The sequence below is a fragment of the Malania oleifera genome, chromosome 7, assembly GCF_029873635.1.
Source record: "Malania oleifera isolate guangnan ecotype guangnan chromosome 7, ASM2987363v1, whole genome shotgun sequence".
Lineage (NCBI taxonomy): Eukaryota > Viridiplantae > Streptophyta > Magnoliopsida > Santalales > Ximeniaceae > Malania > Malania oleifera.
The window spans coordinates 65,199,873-65,220,985 of record NC_080423.1 but is presented as its reverse complement, the minus strand read 5'-3'; the positions used below and the strand labels follow the sequence as shown (position 1 = coordinate 65,220,985).

Here is a 21,113-nt window from a genome sequence, read left to right as displayed (position 1 = left end):
GGCACAAGAACAATCCAGGAAAATCAGCATGCCTTAACAAGTTGACAAAGAATGCCAATTGTGCTAAATATCTGAAAAGCACATCTTGAAATTTCCATTACCCACATACCAAAGAGAAGCCAAATATTAAATCTTCTTCTACTCCAACAGAAACGATAACTTCTTCCCTGAAAATTGCGTGTGTCCTAATTGTACCTTACAAACAAACTACCTACATCCAACTTTTAAAGGAGCACTAATAATAAATAATAATGGTAGTAGCATGTAGTAACAAAATCCTTAATTTCTATATCTTCAGGCAGAATGTAATCACCTAGAGCTATCCACAGGCTATCCATCAATTTTCCTCAGTTCGAGAAACTTGGACTCAAGTTTTAAAATGGCACAACGAAAGCAAGGACAATGTATTGATGAACTGTTCAACTCACAATTTCATATTTACCCTGGCATGCAAATACAGCCAATGGATTATTGAAATCTTCATCAAAATTCCAAATCCTAATGAAGTCAATTATATCTTCACTAATAATCTCCCCACTACTCTTTGCCATGGAACTGATGAAAAAACATCATAATGTCTTCATTAATAGCCTGCGAGCTATTTTGGAAAAAAGCAATTGTGAAACCATATGACCTGAAGCCTTATGTCTATCCATCTCAAATGCTGCAATCTTGACACCAACTTCACATGATCTCTCTAACAAAGAGATCCTTCCCTCATAGGGCTTCAAATCAAGCCTTCAATCATCAGCCCAACATGAACTGGCGTTGTCTGTGACTTAGTAATCTTGTGTTTATCTTCCTTTGATCTCTTTTTATAAAACTAGAATGTAATTCAATCTTTAATAATAAAACTCTTGTTCCTTTTCCTCACTAGCAACCCTATGAAGTAACCTAGAATTAGAATCACCGTCCTCACGGCTCGTTTGGTTTGCAGAATAGTTATTCCTTAGAATAAGATGGAATATAATGAAAATTTTGTGTAAAGAATAGCTATTCCTTTGTATGTTCCTTGTCATTTCATTCAACATATAATAAGAAAGGAATAGATCTTCCCATGGTGAAATATAAGAATAGTTATTCCTTGACTATTCCTTATTATAGGCTCAAAAGGTTCCACATTGGTATTTGCTATATGTTATCAACATAATTTTTTTATAACTAATTGTAAGTAACCTTTTATAACTGTTTTTAGGAATAGGCATTCCATGAGCCAAACGGACATTCTTCTTCTTCTTTCTCATTCTCTCTCTCATTCTCCTTCTCTCTCATTTCTGAATTTCTCTACACCTTGTTGTAAACAAATACAAATATGCTCCCTTAGTCTTCCAATTCATTACTTAATAAACGTTTCTCACTCTCTTATTTCTGAATTTCTCTACATCATGTTGCAAACAAATATGCTCCCTTAAGCATAACTTTCCAATTCATTACTTAATTAAACCCTTCTCATCCACATTCATCATTGGACAATCCACACTCCTCCAACCTATCAATACCTTTCATCTTTAGTAACATGCTCACTTCCTCTCCTTAAGATCTCGAATATTCTCATTATACCAAACTTTTGACTTGTCTTTCACGAACTTTATTTATTTATTTGTTTATTCATGAGCTTAAGTCCTTCCCATCCTTGAATCTGACAATCTTTCCACCAATTTTTGACATTAGCCACAAAAGAAGAGTGAAATTATAAATTGTTCCTTGTGCTGCTAACTACAATTTATTTTAGTCCCTAAACTTTTAATTAGTGCAACTAAGGACTTGTATTAACTAATTTTATTCAATTAGAGTTGTCATCCAAACAATTTAATGGTGGTTATGTGTTGTTGTATAGAAATTAAGGGAAGGCCCCACTGCCCTTGGATTAGTTGGTCCATTGAGGCTAAGATATTATTGATAATGAAAATAATGTATATATTATTTTGAGAGTTGTTGATGCCATAATCACTTCACTGAAAGAACTAGGTTCCTAACAAATAGTAATGATAGAATGTGTAATGCCAAATGAACATTTTGTATATGTAAGGGAGATTCACTAACATTTTTAGATTTAATTAGGATGACAAAAATAATTGCATGAAATTGGTAAGTATAAATCCTTAAATTGTGCTAATTAATAGTATAGGTAATAAAATAGGTTTCACTTAATAGTATAATGACTAACTTATGATTTCATTCCCCAAACGAGTAATGTTTTAGGACATGTTTTCAAACCGAAAAGGAGCAAGGCCCCATTTAATAGGATTAGAATCTAAAAGGACATGGTAATGATCATAAATTGTTCTTGGAAAAACTTCTTGAACTGCATTTGGAAACATATTCTCCTACCCATTAGTATGTAGAAACCTGTCAATATGAGTGGAAACCAACATGCCCTCAGCTGCCATCCAAGTAAACTGACCATCAAATCATGCCCCACTCATTTCCTTGGGACTATAAAGACCAAAAAAGTTTCAATTCATCCAGAAAAGATCCTCTCAAAGCAAAATTTGTTAGTCTATTTAAACAAACATAAGGTACCATTCCCCAAAACCACTCACATTTAAGAGAACGAACAAAGAATAAGATCCTTAAAATCACAAATTTTAATGAACCTAGGAACCTGCACAACCATTGTATCTACTGACAAACTGATAGAAGAAAATAAAACTCAATTCTTAAAACTCGATTCCAAATGCACATGCTGAAAAACCATCCTACAATTTGGACTCCTAAAGAAGCAAACATCTGGTTAGACCGAACCTGGTAGCTCCTTTAATCATTCTCTTATCTGACATCCAAAACAGCCTATTCCAAGATAGCATAAACTATTCTGACTATATCTTTTCTCTTTCCCTCTTGCATAATATATTGACAATGAAAATCTAATCTGCTCCCAACTTAACTTTTTAGATTTATTTTTCTCCACTTTTAAACCTTTCCCCAATTTAATTACCTCTCTTTTAATAACCAGCCTAGGCCTGACTCAGTATGAGAGGAGAGGCCAAAGATCTAAATTCCGTACCTTGGCACTTTTGGAAATTTGGATATTCTTGGAACTTCAGTCATTTTTAGGTTTTTGATATTTTATGTTATTTTGATAGCCTCAAAATAATTTTCGTTGCCTATAAATATAGGCTTAGGGCTATACTGAGAGCTTTGGATGAATTATTGAGAATATTTGGAGCCTATTCTAGCTCTCCTGTTTTCTCATTTATCTTCTCTTCTTTCTTTCTCCTTTCCTTCTGTTTCCTCTCTCCACTATGGAATGTCAGTAATATATGAGTGAACACCCTAGATTCATTTGGTTCTCTCAAGCATCTGAAAAATCCTTACTCGTATTCAGTGGTTCCTGTGCTTCACTGCTGCTGGACAGGACCGTTTGTCTCATTGGTGCTAATTGTTTTTTTCCATCTCAGCACTGCAATTTCATCATGGAAGAAACTCCTTACAGGAAATTTCATTGCTTGGGCAGGTCTCGAGGCGCACAAGATTCCTGCTACTAGTATTTTTCTTCGCTGCAATCCTGTGCCTTATCGTGAATCTTAGAAGTTTACCCCAAAGATCTCACTTTGATCTGTTGATTTTATTCCCTGCTGCCAACCAGATGCAAGCTAGTTGCAGTTCTTGTCAGTCCTGATGGTTAGGGAAATTTGGGTTTTTGGGATCTCAAGAACAAGAAAAAAATCTCATCAATCAGTGCAACAACAAGTGGGTTTCATTATTTACCCAACACAGGACTTTAAATTCTGACCTGCAGTTCATTTGAAAAAAGACCTGATTCAGTTGCCTTACTTTCCCATCTTATTGATGTGGCACTCACAATTCATATTGTAGTTCTTATCTTTGTTCACTGTGAAGCTCAATTTACCCAATCCAGCCATAGCATTTTAGCCCCTTGAGAAACTGAGCAGACAACAAAAATTTAATTGTGTTCTGCAAGAAGTTCATTATTTCTTACCAGAGTAAGGGAAGGAAGGCTGTGTGAGCTTTGATATGCACTTGGACTCTCATAGAAATTGACTTCTCATCTAATTGATACTCGGTGAATTTTCTTGGACTCCATATAATTGTGCTCCATTTGCCCCAAAAATTTTAAAAATCCCATTCACTGCTTTACTTCTTTGCATTCTATTCTACTTTTGTTTCATTTATTTTTCCCTTCTATATCCAATTTATCCTTCATTTATTCTTCACTTCCCTTCAAAGAAGAAAAAGAAGCAAAAAAAAAAAAAAAAATTAGGGCAATTGAGCCTCTTTGACAAATTTGGTTCCCAAGCAGTTGACAATTCTTACCAAATCACAGAATGTAGGTTTCCTTTTAATTTTGATGTTTGTTAGGGCGTTCATTGATTCTTAAATTGGTTAGTTAGTGTAGAGACTGATTTTTTTAATTGGTACGAGTGACTCCATGTGCAGCCTCTTTGCTAGGTCAAAAATTTTTGATTTGGCAAAGCAATACAGGAAAAAGGCTGGAAGGGCATCAGTTTTTTTGGGGAATCACCTGTACACTGTGACGACCCTCCCTTACCCTTGCAACGCGGGGAGACTTATGACCTGGGGACACCCTTTTTTACCTGTTACCACTTCAATCGAAAAAGATATATTTTTTTAGCGATATATGCCCCACATTCTTATAGAAAAATTAGTGGACCAGTTGCTTAACCTATGACAATTTTCTTCTGCATTAGCTGATTATTACCTTAAGTTATTGGCCCCCGTTATAGGTGTGACCTTTGTGAGGATCTTAAGGTGGTGGTTGCGTTTAAAAGAGGGTTTAGAGAAGAAAGTTAGAAGGAAATTTATTTTGCAAAATTTAAAATGTGCTACCACCTTGTGAGGACCTTAGTGGTGGTTATGTTTAAAAAGAGGGTTTAGACTCTAGAGAAGGAAGTTAGAAAAGAATTTATTTTGCCGACTTCAAAATGTCTACCACTGTCTGAGGCTTATCACACGGCTTTGGAAGTTGAGTGATTTCCCCAGCTGTCTGTCCAAATGACATTGCTTCTTTAAGAGCTTCACCACTCAACTCAATTCCTCCAAATTTTAGTTGTTGAGCAATTGAGTATCATGATTATGATAATGATTTATACGGTGCTTCTTCATGAATTTTTTCACTCTTCAATGGACACGAGTCATGAGTTTTTTTATTAAGATGAGACCTTAGTCTTGTCTTGGTAGAGTTAGATATTATTAATGCATCTCTAGATTTTTGATGGACCTTGGTTTCTTGTTGCTAATACATCACTTTTTATTGTAAATATCGTCTTTTAAATTGATTTCCAGTCAAAAGTACCTCTTTTCCTAATGATTTCATGTCTGTTCCCCACCTGTCTTCTGTTTTGCAAGCTTATAAACCTCTGATACCAACAACTGCCGTGATTCCCTTGCCTCCATCTCCTAATTGTTGATCCAAGGTTGCCGAAAATGCAATTTGAATGTGATCAGATAACCCTTATTATTGAGACCTATTTTCTTCTTGCCTTCTTGCATGCTCCTATCCTGCTTAGGAGTTCCAACTAGGTTCATTTGATCCCCACAATCTAGATGATGCTGATGAATCACTGTAAGAATGTCCCCCTCAATTGAGTTGTCACTGAGATGAGGACAAAGATGAGTTTCTGATTTAGGCTATGAGAGAGAGAGAGAGGCTGTCATGAGAGATGAAGGAAAAAAGGGATTTTAGGCATAGGCATATTCACTTAATTATCCAAAATTCCTTCCTCACATCCATAAACCTGTAGTTGGAAGCAAATATGAAATCTATGCCTAATCCTAGACCTATGCCTCTTATTAAAATGCTTAAAGAGGGGCAAGTGGCCCTCTGTCATACCCATTAGGCTAAGCTTCTAGTTCATTATGTGTGGTTAGACAATCAAATAATTATAATTTTTTGGGCAGAAGACACTTACTTGAGATTTGACAAAAAAACATAAACTTCTCCCGAGATTTTAAAAATGCTTCAACCTCCTCTGAGGTTTGCTAAAAAGACTCAAACCTCTCCTCAAAAAACTTATCTTTTTTGCAAAATATAAAGGGGGATGTGTCTTTTTGTCAAATCTCAGGGGAAGTGCTTGAAATTCTTAAAATCTCAGGAGAGGTCCTTTGAGTTTTTATAATCTTAGAGGAGGTTATTGTCTTTGTCAAATTTCAAGGGAGGTTAGTCTCTTTTGTCCCAATTTTTTTGACAATTGTTAAAACTTTCATTCATTCAAATGTCCAATTGCTTGCTTAAATCAACTAAAATCAATACAGTTCAAAACTAAAAATTTTATTTCCTGTACTCCTTTCTGAATTTGCCACAAAATTAATTAACTTATGAGTCTGCTAACAAATAATGATATTTCTCCTTTTTTCTTTTTTTTTTTCTTAATTTTAACTTCGACTTTATTTCGCTTCTTCTCTCTCTTTTTTGTCCCCTGTACTTTCTATTTGGTTAAAGTACTAAACCCTAGAGCTGGGGCTAGTGTACTACCACGCAAGTGTAAAATTAATTATTTATTGTATTTTTTCATAAATTAAAATAATTTGTTGTACTTACGCATTTTGGCTCCCATTCTTCCGTTTAAAATAAAATTTTCAAGGGTACGTTAGATAATTAAAAATTATTCCTAGGATCGTACCTAACATATTTAAGCTTTTAGGTGGGTTGTGACAGAAAATATGTAGGCATATATGGGAGAAGCCAGAGTAAATATTTGTGTTTGTTTAATTTGTATTATGGTTCTCTTAATTTTAAGGGATTTGAAGTGTTGAATCTCAAGGATTTTATGATTGTCCAAAACATTGAAATCCCATTTGAAAAATTGAAAATATTAAAGCCTTGTTGGAAAGGAGAGAAAAAAATTGATTTGGTTATCAAGGAAAGAGAAGAAAAAATGTATAGCAAATGAACAAAATTTTTATTTTTTCTATTCGGTAACAAAATTTTAATTGTACTTATCATTAATATTTTTTAATAATTTTTAATCATATTAAAATAATTTTTTGTGTTTACTATCTAGAGAAAATATAATAGAAAAAGAATTTTCTTCCTTTTTTTTTTTTTTTTTTTAAATCCTTAATCTAGACATACTATAAAGAAAGGAAAAAAATATGAAGAATTCCCTTTTCATATTTGGTTATTGAGAAGAATGAGAGAATAAAATGTGTACCAAATCAAATAATAAATTAAACAAAAAATTGATTTCACAGATCATTAACATCTAATTTTAAAATTTTTAAAAATATATTAGAATAATTTTTTAATAATATTTAATATAGAGATAAAATATAATAAGAAGTAATTTTTTTTCTTTATTTTTTTTTAAAAAAATAAAATACTTGAACCAAAAGGAGTCTTAAGAATAGCATCATGCATGCTCATTTTTCAACATGGTAGTTTTTCTTGTTGCATTATGGAGCATTCCCAACGTTTAATTGCAAAAAATTACTGCTGGATTTGGTTGCTGCTGAAAAGTTAGGATGAACACAGGAGGAGACTTGTGGCATGACTAAAATATTGAAAATTATAAAAATTAGTTGCTCGCTTGTTAACTTGAATTCATGATATAAATTATGATAAGAGATAACTATTCTATTACAAAGTTCAAATTATTTTCATGATTTAAGATACAACTCTCAGTTATATTGAATTCACGAATTATAGAAATCAATTCATATTATGACATTCTTTTCATATAAACACGTAGTTAAAATTTTCTGGCCGATTCTAACTTGAGAATCACACATTCAAAATGCATAAGTCTCGACTAAAAAGGTGCAGAAGGTGTTCCTTTTGTACAAATGCGGAAGCCTCAGCAAGTAGTGTATTAGCCTTTTTGAAATTTGGTATTTTAGATTGAGTCCCAAGACATTTAGACATTTTAAACATGCCTTGCCTTGAGGCGAGCCTTAAGACAATCTTCAATTGAGTCTTTTAAATCATTACGACATTTTGTCTAAAATAGCATAAATTCAAATTCGAAGTTCGAATTGACCCTTTGTGTGGCCTTCATTTAATTGCAATATGTCACCTATGCTAAGTAAGAGTTTACAATGTTAAAAAACAAATGTTATGGTCTAATGTCCCTACTTATGATTTTACAGCCTATGACCCACTTTATGATTAGAGTGAAATGAAGATAATTTATTAAATTTATTGTAATTATATCAATATCTTCTCAAATTTTAAAAGTTATATTTTTAGTTTTTTAAAATTAATTTTTATCAAAATATAATACTAGTGAATCAAGTGAAACAAATTTTATATCCTCACTTTTTAAATGAATTTGCTTGCTATTAGTACACACTGGTGATGCAATTTTGGGTCAACACAATAATGTTCATGAATCATGGTAAGCCCTGGAATAGGTGAGCAATGGCTGCTTTCTGAACAAACTTTTCAGTGAAAAAGGGAGTTGCAAAGGTTAAAATTATGTGGTAAGTCATTAATAAAGAACTTAGTAGTGCACTTTTGGCATGGTGTTTTGGTGATTGTAACATTCTTTATATTTTAGGACAAAAGATATTCATCTTCTTAAAGTTTAAAAAAAAAAAAAAAAAAAGATAAAAGACATTTTCTAAAAATTTAAAAATCACAAAAACCTTTCCTGAGATTTTGAAAGTGTTACAAACCACTCCTGAGATTTGACAAAAAAGACACAACCCCTCATCAAAAGACTTGTTTTTTAACAAAATATAAGGAAATATTTATATCTTTTCAACAAACATTAGGGGAGGTCCCCTCTTCTTTAGCATTTTCAATGCATGCAGTCAGAGCCCTACCCTCCTCTATGGAGTGGAATCTCCTTGGACTTTATAGTCTTGGGTGTTTGAACATGTCTCCTAAAATTCTTTGTCCAGAATAAAGTTTTTTATTTTTATTTTTCGATTTCTTCTATGTTTGAAGCATTAAGGAAGGGTGATTTTTTATTAGCACTCGATAGATATGGAATTTATTATCATTGATGCTTATACCTAGAGTGATGACTTATCTTTGTCAAGGCTTTTATATACAAGGATGGGTTTAGGATTAAATGATATATAGTATGAGATGAATCCCCTAAACCACAAACTTGTGCAATGGACAATGTTTGCTTAACTTAGGATTTTCATATTTGCTTAATTATCTAAGATTCTTAGTATTCAATATAGTGTATAGTGAATGCATCTACTAAGAATTTTCATTTTAAGCACCAACCACTTCCCAAGCCTGCAGGCACCACTACCCCCTATAGCTAATCCTATGCACTAAGGAAGAATCTAATAATTATGTAATTTTAATTTGACTTCTTTCTTCCTTTGGTCTCTAAAGGTTTTCCTTCATGATTACCTACATCATTTCTTTCTCCAAGCCGCTGGCACTTTTAGATAGAAAATTAAACCGAATGTGCCACATCATTTTACAAGATAAGTAAGTTTTATGTATGTGTGAAAGATTATGTTTACAAATCTTATTTTTACTCAATAAGGCATTTTTATGACTGTGTGATTTAAAAAATAAACCCTTTTTGAAAGATTTATTTCCTTTAGCTCCTAAGCGTTTATCAAGATTCTTCTTTTCATTTTCTTCCAAACAGTTAATATTCAATATCTTCTCAATCTTTTTCTTCTCTAGAATAGCATAATAATCTTTTATTTCATCTAATTGCTTTGCTATCCTTTTATTCTCAATTTTGAAGATTATTTTTTGCTTAGACATCCTAACTAGAAGTTTATGCATTTTAAATAAAGTACATTCTAGTTCTTTGTTCAAGGGCATGCTTTCATCATAAACTTCAACATATGATTCATCAAAAGATTTTTCACAATAAACATCGCAAGAATCATTAATAGTATTATCAACAGATGATTCAGCATATGACACATCACAACATTTATCACAAGAATCATCGAATGAGCTAGAGTGAGAATCATATACCTCCTCGTTGATTTCTAGCTCATGATTTACCTCCTTCTGATCATTTGAGCTGGGAGCATTCAAAGGAGTTACGATCTCCTTCTCCTGGGATTTTCCATATTTCTTTTCTAGTTCATCCCAGATTTCCTATGCACTATGACATGCCACAAACTCAACAAAAATATTAGAATCTAATGCAAGATATAACATGTCCATGACATATGAATTCGTATGCATTAACCTACTATCATTTTCATCCAAGGGCATATGAATTCCAGTAACAATCACCCATTAGGCCATCCAATTCATTGATTTTATAAATATGCTCATTCTAATTTTTCAAGTGGTGTAATCGACACCACAAAATACGGGAGGCCTACAAGGTGACTATCCCTCTTCAAATGGGGTGAATTAGGTATTTAAAATTTTGTCCTAGGTTTAACTAATCCATCAGCAGGTCTATCTATATGCACATAAACCCAAATGCGCAGATAACTATAAGGTGTGAAAATTAAATCATACGCAACATTCACAGAATAACATACATATGCAAGAACGAAAATTGCGGAAATGTAAAGTGCACACACGATATGTTATCGGGGTTCGGCCAACTGTGCCTACGTCCCCACCTCTAGCTCGCAAGCCCGAGGATTCCACTAATGCTCACTTAATGGATGTAGTGGCACCATTTACAACCAGGTCAACTAACAGGGTTGACCTCAACCTACAATCCCACCTTACCAGGATGGTGCACCCAATCCGGGACGTACTATTCCACAGGACTAGTCTCCCTCTTCAAGCCCACGCTTGGAATAACACAAATATAAAAATTTACATACATGGAAATGCTTCTTACACTAAGCAGGTATGTATGACAATACACACAGTATAATCAATGCACGTCAACAATATAGGAATTGTAAGCTCAGTGATGTGTATGTTTGCAATCAACACTCAGTATAACGTGTATTCTCAAATAAGCAAGTGAGTGTATAAACTAGTCTTTTTCTTTGAAACACAATATAGAATATCTCAATATCAACCTAGGGTTTTAAAGATGCTAGCAAGGTTATTCAAACAACCTCAAAAAAATATTTTCTTAATTTACTAGGCACAAGAGATGTTTGAATCCTAACTTGTAAAAATGATTTTGCACACACAAAAATTATAGGCTAAGGTATCTTACAATATTGATGCAAAAACCCACAAGCTTCAAAGTTTTCCCAGCACAAGATTTATTTGATTATATTAGTGGGAAAACTTATGATTAACTCTCAATATCAAAATCAATCAACAAACAAAACAAATGAGAGTATTAAGAAAAATGAAGTCGAGTATAAACACTCAAGACGCTCTCACAAAGTTTGGATGATCAAAGAAAATAGGTGTATGAGTGTATGAGATTAGTATGAACAAAATAGGATTTGGAAATTTGAGAGAGTTTTGGCTTAATCCTATTTGCTAATCACCCTTAATTTGTACAAATAAAAGCATATATATAGAGAATGGGCAAATTATGACCGTTGGAGACTCGAGGGTAATTTTAAAATTTGTCTTAATTATGTTTAAGAAATTAACCCCCTTTTTACCCCAAATTACCTCAGTTACAAATTTGCCAACTTGAGAGTTTTGGGTGGCTGACCTGAGGTTCGGTCGCCCGAACAGATTCAATGGAAAAAAGGTGATTTTCGAAGTTCGGGTGTCCAAGTCGATGTTTGGTTGGCTGAACCAAGCGATTTTCCAATCATTCGAGGTTCGGTCGCCTGTACATATTTTCGGTAGCTTGAATAACAACCTTTGGTCGCCTGAGGGTATTTTACACGTGAAGGTTAGCGTGCTCGAGTTGGTGGGAAAGGTCTTGACGCAGGTTCAATCGCTCATGGAATATATATTCATTTTGGTTCGGTTTGCAGAACTCAGGTCAACTTTTGACCTGTCCATGGTTCGGTCCACTGAGGCAATTTGAACTGCTAGGTTCAGTCACCTGAATGCCTTTATATTTTAACCTAAGGTCATTTTCTTTGCTTTAAAATTTTTCCTGATAATATGAGAACTACGTTAGGGCTTTGTGCACTTAAGTGTGGGAACCTAAGGGCCTTTCGAAGGTCTTTTTGAGCTTATTTATCCCTACATGCATGCTATGCAATGATTATTACAGACCTTTGAATAAATGATTATTACATACCCAAATGAATAAAAAGTACAAGACTTAAAAGCATATAGGGTCTTCATTTTCCTTCAAGTCTTCGAGTGCCAGCATATGATATAGTCAATGTAAACCTACACATCAACTCGGTAGACATTAAATACCTGAGTATTTGTCATACTCAAAATAGGGCATGACTCGTAGGGTCAACATTAATTATGAAATAAAACAAATCATTCTCATGCCATACTTATTTGAATGTTAAATCAAAATATATTTGTATAGTTTGCTAAAAATAAAGGTATGATCACCTCTACATTTTAATACCACTCTTAATATATGTTTTACAAGAAAAAGAAGACGATCACCCTACTCACTTTAATTTTTCCCAAATACTTGTATAATAACAAAAATCATCCACATACTCAAGTTTAATTGGTTCAATTTCTAATTATACTGACATAATCTATTCCCCTTACCTAACACCGAAGATAGGCCTACCACGTTCCTGAAACCGAGCCTGCAGGTTTCTAGAGAGAAAACCCAAGTTTCCTTAAACCTGGTCAAGGAGAGAAAAAAAGTCTGAGAAGAGAAAGAAAGGATCAGAGAGTGGGAGTGGAGACCTAGGAGAGCTTAAGAGAGAGAGAGACACGAGATAATGAGAGTGGAGAGAGAGAGAGAGAGAGAGATAGAGAGAGAGAGAGAGAGAGAGAGAGTTTTAAAAAAAACATAAGATCCTCCTCACTTAAAGACCCTCAGCCGCCTAAAATCGTCGACTGATTTCCTGAAACCGTCGACAGTTTGGTCTCATACCAAACCAATATTTCTGTGTTCTTACATATAGGCTCTCGGTTGTCTGAAACAGTCAATGATTTCCCTGAGCTCCCTGAAACCGTCGACAGTTTGGTCTTGTACCAAACCAAATTTATTATTATTATTATTATTATTATTATTATTATTATTATATATATTCCAAGTCCTTACATCCTTCTCTCTTTATAAAAATTTCATCCTCGAAATTTGCTTATCAATATTCAACCCAAACTCTAGAATTCCTTGAAATGGTAACCTAGCTCTATGGAAGAGCCGGTAGCCACCCACATAGCGGTCCTGTCCCAAGTTTATTAAGAACCCTCAGTTATGGTGGAGAAATATTGAGGTTACATACTAGGCCTCTGGGAGATTACAATAACCAACGAAAACTCTCTCAAAATCAACTATGACAAAAACCAAAATCGACAAATTAAAACTAAACAAACCTATACCCAAAGATTCAAGCAACTACATAACCCGTCAAAGTTACCTAACTTAACATGGAGCCTCGTTGAATAAGTGTGGGTATCTCTGACTTATCTCCTCTTCTAATTCCCATGAAGCTTCCTCAATTGCATGATTACGCCAGAGTACTTTTACCATCAGAATCAGAATCTTTTTGGTCCGTAGCTCCCGATCCTTCCTGTCTAGAATCTGAACTGGCACTTCCTCATATGATAAGGTGTCCCTGACTTCCAACGACTCATAGCTTATCACATGCGAAGGATCTGGAATGTACTTTTTCAGCGTGGACACATGAAACACATCATGGATCCTAGACATCGACGGGGGTAGAGCTATTCTATATGCAACTGGACCAATCCTCTCTAGTATCTTAAATGACCTAATATACCTAGGGCTTAGCTTACCCTTCTTTCAAAATCACGTCATGAATCCTAGACATCGACGGGGGTAGTGTTATTCTATATGCAACTGGACCAATCCTCTCTAGTATCTCAAATGACCCAATATACCTAGGGCTTAGTTTACCCTTCTTTCAAAATCTTATGACTCCCTTTGTTGGAGCAATCCTCAAAAATATCTTATCCCCTATGTCAAACTCTAGCTCTCGCTGGCGAGTGTCAGCATAACTTTTCCATCGACTCTGAATTGTTTTAATTCTATCCCGAATGAGTTTGATCTTCTCCAAAGTCTGCTATATAATATCTGACCCCAAATATCACCGTTCACCAACCTTATCCAAATACAATGGAGGTCGGCACCTCTGACTATATAACACTTTATACGGTGCCATCTCGATACTAGCCTAGTAGCTATTGTTGTAGGCAAACCCAACCAAGGGCAGATACTAAATCCAACTTCCTCCAAAATCTAGCACACATGCTCGCAACATATCCTCCAATATCTGAATTGTTCTCTTTGACTGTCCATCAGTTTGGGGGTGGAATGTTGTCCTAAAAGTGAGTTGAGATCCCAAGACTCTCTGCAAACTTTTACAAAACTGGGAGGTGAATTGTGGATTTTGATCTAATATGATGGACATCGGTACACCATGTAATCTAACTATCTCGTGAACATACAACTCTGGTAGTCTATTTATGGACAAGTTAACTTTGATTGGAACAAAATAGGCAGTTTTTGTCAGACAGATGACAACTACCCAAATGACATTTTACCTCTGTAGTGTTGATGGAAACTTTGTTACAAAATCCATGGAAATGAGCTCCCACTTCCATTCAGGAATGTGGAGTGGTTGCAATGACCCTACTGGTCTCTGATGTTCTACCTTCACTTGCTGACATGTAAGGCATTGCTCCACGAATCGGGAAATCTCCCTCTTCATATTGTCCCACCAAAAAGACTCTCACAAATCCTGATACATCTTGGTGCTTCCTGGATGTACGGTATAAAGAGAGCGATGAGCCTCATCCAAAATTGTTCGTTTAATCTCTACATAATTTGGTACACATAATCTAGTGTAAAACCTCAACATCCCATCATCTGAGATGTTAAAATCCACCCTCAATCCACTCTGTACTTTACCCATAATCTTTACCAACTCTGCATCTTTCATCTGTGTGGCCTTAATCCTTTCCAGCAAGGTCGATTGAATTACTAGACTAGCAATGAAAGCTTGACAATTTCTCTCCACCATTTTCGCACCAAATCTTTCCAGATCCATCCTGAGTTGATGTTGAGTCACCACTGTTGAGACTGACACATTCTGTTGGCCTAACATGGCTTACTAATCTTGTTTTGATGATAACAAATTAAAGTTCATTTAACATGTTTTGTTGAAAGTGATGATACTTCAAGAATCAGATTTTTTTAAGCTCAAGATCAAAGATATCACAAAGCTCATTGCAAGACTACATGAAAAAGAAATGAAAGCTCAAAAGACATATTTCAAAGAAAACTTGATGAAAGCTTAAAGAATTGAAGAAGCTCAGAGAATTGAAGCTGAAAAGGCAATATGGACTAAGCAAGTGACAAAGCATGAAGACTCCAAGCTTAGAATGTGTTTAAAGTCTTAAGAGAGTCTCTATGTAAGTACTTCATTCGAATGATGATTTGATTGGATTTGAAGCTCATTAGAAAACTCATTGACTTAGAGACCATGTTTTGAAAAACCCAGAAAAATACTTTTCAAAAGTCTTAAATTAATTTGGGGAAAGAAAAAGAGCAAAAAGTGTTTGGAAACAAAAAGAAAAAATAGAATCATGATCTGTCCAGACGACTGACAAAAACAACCCAGGCGACAAACAAAGTTTTTCCAATCGACTGACTCTCTCCTACCTTTGAAATTCTCAATGTTTTAATGAATCCAAACGACTGACTCTTTATTCCTAGTCGACCGACTCTTTGAGATTTCAAATTTTAAATATAACGGGAAGTTTCCAAATTTGATTTTTTGAATTCTAAACGTTATGAAAACTTGGGAAACAATCAAAGTCACTTGGGAACACAAAATACTCTTGTTTAAACATCTATAAATACATACCAAGGCTAAGAATTCAATAAACCAAACAAATTCACAAGCATTCAAAGCTCTCTTGCTCTCAAATTCTCTAAAGTTCCTTACTGAGTTTTGCTATGAAACTCTTTCACAATTCTAAGCCTACTCTGAATTTCTTTCAATCTAAAAAGAAACCCAATGGTGACATACTTCTAAGGCTTCAAATTATTTAAATTGTTATTTTGAATTGAAGTATATTGTAGGGCTTAATTATTGTACTAATCAGCTCTTGTTGAGAGTGTCTTTGTACACCAAATTTGTTTGTTGTTTTGTAGACGGTTCAGGTCTTTGAATCATTGTTGGGCCAAGTGTGGGGTATCATTTGGAGAGGCAAACTCTAGCCTATTGAAGGAGAGATTGTAAAGGCTGCTCCTACCTGTCAAAAAAGTATGTAAGGTTCCTCCTACCCGTAAAGGAGTGTTATAGTTGAATCCTTAGGTGGTGTGCCTAAGGTGAGGACATAGGCGGGTATAGCCAAACCTCGCAAAACTCGCATCTCACTCTCTTCCCTAATCTCATTTAATTTTTCGTTCATATAAAATGCGTGGTTGGATTTTAATTTTCTGTTCATAATAACTATGTGGATTGGATTTTAAATAAACTTAAAATTAATTTGACTTTGGGATTGTGGAAACCAAAAAGGGAGTACATTGGTTGATCAATATTTATTGTGGAAACCATAAGGGAGTACGTTGATTGGTTAACACCCAAGACTTATTAATTGAAAGTTTATTTAAATTCTGAGTTTTTTGGAAGAGTGTTGGAAATTGAAATTGTATTAAGAAATCAAGTTCACTAACACAGAGATTTTATCAGCTACATACTTAAAAGTTACTCAAGTCTTGAATCTTTGAAACATTGTTGAATTCATTGTGAATTGTGTTTTGTTATCTTGGTTGAATTGAATTAAATTGCTAAGGGATATTCAAATTAATATATTCATTCATAAAGGTTTACAACTAAATAAATTTCCGCTGAACCTGTGATTGAAAATCAATTTTGTGTGTGTGGTTGCTGAACTTAAAGCAAGTTGAGAAAGAATCAATTAAAAAAAATATAAAGAAGTTTTAAAACGCAATTCACCCCCCCCCTCTTGGGAATACACCTTCTTTTCATATTCTCTGACTTTCGATTTAACACATCAGTGACCATATTGGCTTTCCCTAGGTGGTAGTTGATGGTACAATCGTAGTCTTTTATTAGTTCTAGTCATCTCCTCTATCTCATATTCAGTTCCTTTTACGTGAAGAAGTACTTGAGGCATTTATGGTCTGTAAAAATCTAGTACTTTTCACCATATAGGTAGTCTCCAGATTTTCAATGCAAAAACCATTACCACCAATTCCAAATCATGTAGCGAATAATTCTTCTCGTACTCCTTAAGTTGCTGAGAAGCATATGCCACAACCTTCCCCTATTGCATTAACACACACCCAAGCCCTTTCCGAGACACATTGTTGCGACGTTTTCCTGCGCAAGGCAGAAACACAACCATGGTGTGTGTTGTCCCAGGGTAGGCGAATTGGAAAAGGTGTGTGATTTTGAAAATGATATTTTCCTGGAAAACAAAGTGTGTTGACCTTATAGGTCACGCCCAGTTTTGATAATGACAAATACTCATTATATCTAATTGGTGTTTGAGGTTATATGTAGGAACTCAAATTGGCAGATCAAGATGCGCATAGAGAAAGTGAAGAGTCAAGACCCAATCATTTTATGTTGTAATATATTTCTTTGATGAAAAGGGTTTGTAATAGTAATTAGGGCTTATGTCTTGTAATAATTGCATGCATCACTTGCATGATCTAATAGGTAAGCTCATAATGCAAATGACCTTAGAAAGACCTTAGGGATTACCCTTTGGTTGACCAAAACCAAATTTTTTCGGTGTCTTCAAAAGGACCCAGAAATGACCCTAGGACACTCACCTTTGCACTTACAAATGTTAGGCACTTGATTAGAGTGTTCGTGATTCAAAACAGGACTAAAATGCACACTTTGTGCATTTTCGGCCGACCAGCCCATTAAGTTCATTTTGCCCCGATCGACCGAACCTTATAGTTCATTTGTAGCCCGGTCGACCAAACCTAGGTCTAGGTCAACAGTTGAACATGTCCTGGTCGACCGAACTGAATAGTTCATTAGTCCCTAGTCGACTGGACCACTTGGGAGTCAACATTTTGACCTCCTGGTCGACCGAATAAATTTTGTATTACACTAACCTAGTTAACCGAGGGTCCTCAAGAGTTGGCCCAACGGTCTGGTCCACCGAGAGGCTTAGTTCATTTTCCTCTGGTTGACTGAACTGCGTGAATTGAAAAATCACCTTCTCCTGGTCGACCGACTGAGTAGTTCAAAAATGGCCCGGTCGACCGAACCATATGAACTTCGGTCGACCAAAAAGGTTTCTGGTCGACCGGACCTCTTGGGTTGCCCTGATTTTTTACCGTGGTTAAAATATTTTAAACAGGGTTAAATTTGCTAAAATGTCATTAAACTTTCCTAATAATTCCCAATAAGTCCCCAACGGTTATATTTCATGGGATATCTATAAATACCCCCTCATTTGAGATTATTAGCAGCAGATTAGTAGATTTGATTAGGGAAAATTCTTTGAAAATCCAAAAACCTATAATACTCATTTTCATGTTAAAATCACTCATACTTACCTGCTCATATTGCTCATACTCTCTGTAAGTTGATTGAGAGTCTGCTCTCCCATTTGCATTTGGTTGATTCGATTTTCTTGAGAGCTAAACCTAAGTGTTCTAAGGGGGCTTTTTTCATAAGCCTATCCTTAGAAGACTTGCTTAAGCTTCTGAGTATTGCATTTGTGTTGCAATTTCTTAGGAAGCTTGTATTTGTCTTTAGGTTGCAATAACATTTTCAAAACATACTCAAATATCTTGTGTTATTTATATTGATATAACTTTGAGAATATATTTGTGTTTGTAATATAGATCTTTGTTGCAATACTTATTTGCATATCATTTGCTGAATACAAAGACTATATATATTTTGCAAACCAAGCATATACGTCATCTACTATTTACATCATTGATATATTCTTCAGAGTGATACATTTGAAACTTGCTTGACATCTTTTCCTGAATCTATTTATTGAATATCGTGTGATACAAAGATTACTTGTTGATACTCTCACACACTCATTACACTGATAGAAAATACATTTGAGAGCTGAAATACAAGACCACACTAAGCTTACATATTAAATCATATTATGGTATATGTGACTGAGTGTATCTGGGTACACATCGGCTTTACATGAAAGCATAATCATTGTACCATTGTATTGTATTTCAAATCTGTTGTATTTCCAGGCACAGCCCTGAAGAGGAAGACTAGCCCTTTGAAATAGTCCCGGATTGGCTTAGACCCGGTTAGGAAAGCTAGATGTGTCATTCTGTTAAGGCGTGTAGGTTGAGGTCAGCCCCGCTAATTGACCTAGTTGTAAAGGTTGAGGTCAGCTCTGTGCTAATTGACCTGGTTGTAATCGGTGTCGTTCCACCCTTAAGTGAGCCTTTAGTGGAATCCTCAGGCTTTCGAGCTAGAGGCGAGGACGTAAGCACAGTTGGCCGAACCCCGATAACATATCGTGTGTTTATTTTTATTTCTGCACTCTATATTTACCATACGTGTATGTTATGGTGTGAATGATGCACATGATTTAAGTTCCCATACATTATATCTACTTGCGCATTTGGGATTGTATAGAAATACCCTAGGTAGCTAAATCAAATTGATTTCTAATTTAACCTAGGAGAAAAGTTTAAAATTCCAATCACCCCCCCCTCTTGGGAATACACCAATTCTAACAAAGTGCAATGGAGTCACCACTAACCTTTTGGTGTGCGGTTAAGAACACTTGATTGCTACCCCATTAGGGATAGAATCGGTCTGGGGTTGTGGGTATGAGACTCAATGGTCTATGTACCCGACTAGAGGAAGGGAGAGTGCATGAATCCATGTTGGGTACTTCCAGTTTTTCATCTTAGGTCTCCCCCGTGCTCAGTTGCTCCTTGCCTTGTTTGGCTGTCAGCCTGCTATTTTGAGATGTGGTTACCACCTGGGCCTGCTAAGAGTATGATAAGGGTCCAGCATCCGGTTCACATTCTGCCCCATACTGCTTTTTCAAATTTACTATGGGTTGACTTCGTAACTTACCTTCATCCCTCTGACTTAAAGCAGTGACTAGTTGTCTTACGGTGGTTTCTAGATTTGCAAGAGATTGGGAATGGGAGTGAAGGAGTTGCTTGTCCACTTGACGGTTAGCTTCAATTCGCTTAAGGGTTGTCAACACCGTTTCTTAGAATGAATCATATTTAGATTGAGGTGGAGGCGGATGCTGAACGGTTAAAGGTCTAAAGGCTGAGTCTGAATGGTTTTAGAAATTTTGATATGGGCGTGGAGGCATAACATTAGGGTTTTGTTGAGGTCTTTGGCTTTGAAAACCCAGAGCTTGCGGCCTCCAGGAGAGGTTATGATGTTGTTTCCACCTAGGATTGTAGGTATTCCAATAAGGGTAATTAGATGGCTTATCATACCAATTATGAGTGGCCTTTATTTCCTCCTACACAAGCTTAGGCTATGAATGCCCGTGAGGGCAATTGTAACATGTATGGGAAGGGTCGGAGCATATTGCACAAACCTCTGCACACATTGTTGTCTGCGGTCCTAAGGACATGCATTGATCTATCTTTTAAGATACGAAATGCAAGGTTGAGGCTAGGTCTTGGCTAGTGGCCAACTCATAAACTCCTTTTGGTTTGGAATTTTATGGATTAGGTAGTCTACGAGTGGCACCCATGTGCTACTGAGAATTTTCTGTTAGACTTTCGAAGAGAATCCAAGCCTCATTCACATGCTTAGTGAGTAAAGTACACACGATGCATCAACCATAGACTTATCTTTCTCAGCCAACCATTCGTAGAAAGTTTGGACTAATTGCCACTTGGGGACCTAGTGATGTGAGCATTTATGGAGCAAGTCCCTAAAGCGCTCTCAAGTCTCAAAAAAGAGTTCCCCATCAACTTGTGAGAAACTTGTGATGGCTCTCCAAAGTTGATTAGTCTTCCCAATTGGGAAGTACTTTTAAAGAATTCATGTTGCATGGTGGCCCAATTGGTCATTGAGTTTGGTTCTAAGGATGTCAGCCAATATTTGGCTTTATCCTTTATAAAGAATGGGAAAAGCCTAAAACAGAGAGCATCATCACTAAAATTATGGATGCAGATGCTGGAAAAAATTTCCAAGAACTCATCTAGATGCTGATAAGGATTTTCAGTAGAATTCCC

General features: G+C 35.5%; 1 non-coding gene across 1 annotated transcript; it reads left to right on the top strand.

Annotated features, from left to right (window-relative positions):
• Positions 1 to 20,776: 20,776 nt before the first annotated feature.
• Positions 20,777 to 20,882, top strand: LOC131161072 (small nucleolar RNA R71). Its single transcript, XR_009138233.1, has one exon. It is a non-coding gene; the product is annotated as a small nucleolar RNA R71 (small nucleolar RNA).
• Positions 20,883 to 21,113: the final 231 nt, after the last annotated feature.